Here is a 6,052-nt window from a genome sequence, read left to right on the forward strand (position 1 = left end):
TCATAATTAAGCATGACTTCAACTATTTCAACGTGTAATTTTCATCTTCTACAATTCGAGTATAGCTTATCCCATGCCATGCAAGACGCTACGTCTTGGAGAGGATGGATTTTGAAGACCATGAAATTTCTAAAACAAAGAAAATTCACCTAAGGACTCATCACGATGTGGATTTTGAAGTAAATCTATATAATTCTGGGAGCGTAAACTATTTTGGATGCAAAAATTGGGAAGCATTTTGCAAGATGTATGGTTTTGATGAGGGTATGATTGTTACCATGGATCTTGGTGATCCTAAAATCGAGCAAGACAATATGGACATTTGGGTCCTTGTTTATACACCTCCAATTCTACCGGTATGTGAGTTTCTCAAACATAGTTATTAGCTAATTTATATTGTTTATTTCAAAATAGTTGACAGCTTATTTCCATTGACAACTTATTTTCATTGTTCAAAGAATGTGCGGGAGATGGTAGACAAAACCCACTACACCGATGGCTCCGAATTAACAACTTAGAAGGAGAAAAATCATGTGGTTCGATTTTGTACTGACATTGAGAATTACAATATCTACAATCAAACTCCTCAACATTATGGTCAATACGTGCCACTAGTGCATGTGTTCAACTACGGTAACTACCATGGAGATACCCTGGTAAGATTTTTTACTATTACAACATCCGAGCATCTTTTTCATACTTCTAAAACTAGTACATCATTTCTAACTATGAAGTTATTACTATGTTTTTCAACAGATAATCCCAGAGAATTGTGTGCCTCATTTGATGTATCAGAAAGGTAGCCTTAATGTTTTGAACATACAGCCAGGTCATCCTACGAATCTCAACTGTCCATACCAGATTTCTAAAAGAAGTGGAGACATGCAAATCAAATGATGGAAAAAATGTATGGACAGTTGTAAGGAGGTTCTTGGAGGCAAAAGGAAGCGAAGCGTAAGAATTGGAGACAGGATGATCTCCATTCTCCATAATGGAGAGTCAGGGTCTATATTGTTTTATGCTATTTTACCTTAAATAGGGTATTTAGGTCCTGCCTAATACTGATGATCATGTGCTAAGAACAATTAAGTAGGGTTGGTTCGATGACTATCAAGATGATGATCGTATGACTTGTTATTAATAACGAGTAGAAGTTGTATGATGATGATTAGTGGGACTTGTTAGGATTAGTATAACTTCCGACAAACTCTCTACTCACGGTCTTGAGACTTGTAATGTTCTATCTTTGTTCAGTCTTTTGAATTCAGAGACTAATATGATGAATTGTATTCGGAGACTAATCTTTTATTGTATTCGATGAATCTGCTGTTTATATGTCGTGCTCTCTATATAATGTGCAGTAATACGTTTTGTAACCTGTGCAAATATCAGAAAAAATCCCTAATATTCATACTAGTGGCGTACCACTCAGCACACTAATGGCGCACAGCAAAAAGGACTCTAATGGTGCATCATCCACTAGTGCGCCATTAGTATGCCAAAGCAGATGGGTAAATATGGCCCCCTGGGAGGCATATTAATGGAGCACCATGGGCTATACTAATGGCGCATTGCATGGTGCGCCATTAATATACCAAATACTACTGGCGCACCACAGGTGCGCCATTAGTATACCAAATACTAATGGTGTGATACTAGTGGCACACCAGTAGTGCGCCATTAGTAGGCAAAACAGGTGCGCCACTAGTAGGCCTTTTCCTAGTAGTGGACCTAGGGCATTTGAGGAATCCCATTGTTGGAATATACAAGCCAAGTTCTATAATGAAAAGTTCCCACTAGTATATGAAAGTGACAAAACAAAAGACTCTCTATCATGAAGATTACGGTGCTACTTTGAAGCACAAGTGTCGTAAAAAGGATAGTAACATTGTCCCTTCTCTCTTTTTCTCTCATTTTTTTGGGCCTTCTCTTTTTATGGCCTTTCTCCTTTTTCCTCACTTGGGACAATGCTCTAGAAAATGATGATCATCACACTTCTATTAATTTACAACTGAATGATTACAACTCGATACTAGAAAAAAGTATGACTCTATATGAATGCCTCCGGCAGTGTACCGGGATATGCAACGAACCAAGAGTGACATGTATGAAAGGATTATGAATGGTGGCTTTGCCACAAATACTATGTCAAGTACATGATCATGCAAAGCAATATGACAATGATGAACGTGTCATGATAAACGGAACAGTGGAAAGTTGCATGGCAATATATATCGAAATGGCTATGGAAATGTCATAATAGGTAGGTATGGTGGCTGTTTTGAGGAATATATAAGGAGGTTTATGTGTGAAAGAGCATATCATATCAAGGGGTTTGGATGCACGGGCGAAGTTTGCACCAACTCTCAATGTGAGAAAGGGCAATGCACGGTACCGAAGAGGCTATCAATGATGGAAGGGTGAGAGTGCGTATAATCCATGGACTCAATATTAGTCATAAAGAACTCACATACTTATTGCAAAAATCTACAAGTCATCAAAAACCAAGCACTACACGCATGCTCCTAGAGGGATATATTGGTAGGAAAAGACCATCGCTCATCCCCGACCGCCACTCATAAGGAGGACACTCAAAGAACACCTCATGTTTCAAATTTGTTACATAACATTTACCATACGTGCATGCTACGGGACTTGCAAACTTCAACAAAAGTATTTTTCAAATTCACAACTACTCAACTAGCACAACTTTGATATCACTACCTCCATGTCTCAAAACAATCATCAAGCATCAAACTTCTCTTAGTATTCAACACACTCATAAGAAAGTTTCTACTAGTCTTGAATACCTAGCATATTAGAATTATTTAAGTAAATTACCATGCTATTTAAGACTCTCAAAATAATCTAAGTGAAGAATGATAGAATAATAGTTTCTATAAAACAAAACCACCACCGTGCTCTAAAAGATATAAGTGAAGTACTAGAGCAAAACTATATAACTCAAAAGATATAAGTGAAGCACATAGAGTATTCTAATAATGTTCGAATCATGTGTGTTTCTATCAAAAGGTGTGTACAGCAAGGATGATTGTGGTAAACTAAAAAGCAAAGACTCAAATCATACAAGACGCTTCAAGCAAAACACATATCATGTGGCGAATAAAACTATAGGTCCAAGTAAAGTTACCGATGGAAGTAGACAAAAGAGGGGATGCCTTCCGGGGCATCCCCAAGCTTTGGCTTTTAGGTGTCCTTATATTATATTGGCATTCCATGGGCATCCCCAAGCTTAGGCTCTTGCCACTCCTTGTTCCATAATCCATCAAATCTTTCACCCAAAAACTTGAAAACTTCACAACACAAAACTTAAAGTAGAAAATCTGGTGAGCTCCGTTAGCGAAAGAAAACAAAACACCACTTCAAGGTACTGTAATGAACTCATTCTTTATTTATATTGGTGTTAAACCTACTGTATTGAAAATTCTCTATGGTTTATAAACTATTTTACTAGCCATAGATTCATCAAAATAATCAAACAACACACGAAAAATAGAATCTGTCAAAAACAGAACAGTCTGTAGTAATCTGTATCTAACGCAAGATCTCGAACCCCAAAAATTCTGAAATAAATTGCTGGACGTGAGAAATTTATCTGTTAATCATGTTCAAAAATAATTAACTAAATATCACCTTTCAAATTAAAATGGCAGCAATTCTCGTGAGCGCTAAAGTTTCTGTTTTTTACAGCAACATTAAAAAGACTTTCCCCAAGTCTTCCCAACGGTTCTACTTTGCACAAACACTAATTAAACAAAAAAAAAACAAAAAAACAGAGGATAGATAAACTATTTAGTACTAAACAGGAGCAAAAATCAAGGAATAAAAATAAAATTGGGTTGCCTCCCAACAAGCGCTATTGTTTAATGCCCCCAGCTAGGCACAAAAGCAAGGATAGATCTAGGTATTGCCATAATAGTAAGATAGATCATTAAAGCTCATTTCATATTCTCTACGTTTGGCAGCAAGTTTTATTTGAGGCAAGTAAAATGGCTAAATTTAATGGTACAAAAGTCCCCAAGATCAACTTTGGGAGGTATAGGTTCCTTTCTTGGCCCTTCGTATTGCACAACCAATTCATCATTGTAAGCATTGTTTTGACAGAACTTTGTGAGCCTATATTCAAGAGAATATCCTAGTTCATTATTTCGAATAGCCAAATCATCATTAATTTCAGAAGTTCTATCAACTAGAACAATGGTAGGAACCCTTTTTCTAAGATTTTCATTGAAAGCAACATAGTCTAGAGATTGAAAACACATTATTTCTTCTTGATCAAAAAGGATAGCCTCTATGGGAGGACGGCAAGCATCCACCCTATAATGCGCAAAGATTTCTTTGGCCTCTTTTATTATGAATCTAACCTCATGAGCCAAAAAGATAGTAGCGGCACGCTTAACAGAAGAATGCTCAATATTAGAAAATTCTAGGAAAATCCTTTGTATGCAAGGGTGCATGTGCATAAATTGCCTTTCAAATTCAACTACAAGCATGGAAATAGTGTCCGCAAGACTACTAGTTCTATGAAGGATAGAACTGCCCATAGAAGGCAAAGCACCGATGCAAGTAAAGAAATCTTGGATAACTCCTTTTACAATAATATTACCACTACCAATACGGAATTTTTTTGTATGTAAGATAGGGGGTTCTTCAGCAGGAGCATGAAAAATTTTCATGATATTATTGTCTATATCGACAATAATTTCCCTAGTTTCAGACATAACGGCAGAAAATGCAAGGGGTATAAAAAAGAGGCAAATAGAGAAAGAGAGGGAGGATAGAGAGAGAGAGGGCGAATAAAACGGCAAGGGTGAAGTGGGGGAGAGGAAAACGAGAGGCAAATGGAAAATAATGTGATGCGGGAGATAATGGTTTTGTGATGGGTACTTGGTATGTTGACTTTTGCGTAGACCTCCCTGGCAACGGCGCCAGAAATCCTTCTTTCTACCTCTTGAGCACTTGCGTTGGTTATCCCTTGAAGAGGAAAGGGTAATGCAGCAAAGTAGCGTAAGTATTTCCCTCAGTTTTTGAGAACCAAGGTGTCAATCCAGTAGGAGGCCATGCACGAGTCCCTCGCACCTACACAAACAAATAAATCCTCGCAACGAACGCGATAAGGGGTTGTCAATCCCTACACGGCCACTTACGAGAGTGAGATTTGATAGATATGGTAAGATAATATTTTTGGTATTTTTATGATAAAGATGCAAAGTAAAATAAAAGGCAAAGGAAATAAATAAGTATTGGAAGATTAATATGATAGAAGATAGACCCGGGGGCCATAGGTTTCACTAGTGGCTTCTCTCGAGAGCATAAGTATTCACGGTGGGTAGACAAATTACTGTTGAGCAATTGACAAAATTGAGCATAGTTATGAGAATATCTAGGTATGATCATGTATATAGGCATCACGTTTGAGACAAGTAGACCGACTCCTGCCTGCATCTACTACTATTACTCCACACATCGACCACTATCCAGCATGCATCTAGAGTATTAAGTTCAAGAGAACAGAGTAACACTTTAAGCAAGATGACATGATGTAGAGAGATAAACTCATGCAATATGATGAAAACCCAATCTTGTTATCCTCGATGGCAACAATACAATGCGTGCCTTGTTGCCCCTACTGTCACTCGGAAAGGACACCGCAAGATTGAACCCAAAGTTAAGCACTTCTGCCATTGCTAGAAAGATCAATCTAGTAGGCCAAACCAAACTGATAATTCGAAGAGACTTGCAAAGATAACAAATCATACATAAAAGAATTCAGAGAAGATTCAAATATTGTTCATAGATAAACTTCATCATAAACCCACAATTCATCGGTCTCAACAAACACACCGCAAAAGAAGGTTACATCGAATTGATCTCGAAAGGAGAGGGGGGAATTTTGTATTGATATCCAAAAGAGAGAAGAAGCCATCTAGCTAATAACTATGGACCCGTAGGTCTGAGGTAAACTACTCACACTTCATTGGAAGGGCTATGGTCTTAGGGTTTTGGGATCTCGTGGATACAGAAAGTTACG

The sequence above is a fragment of the Triticum dicoccoides genome, chromosome 5A (assembly GCF_002162155.2).
Source record: "Triticum dicoccoides isolate Atlit2015 ecotype Zavitan chromosome 5A, WEW_v2.0, whole genome shotgun sequence".
NCBI lineage: Eukaryota > Viridiplantae > Streptophyta > Magnoliopsida > Poales > Poaceae > Triticum > Triticum dicoccoides.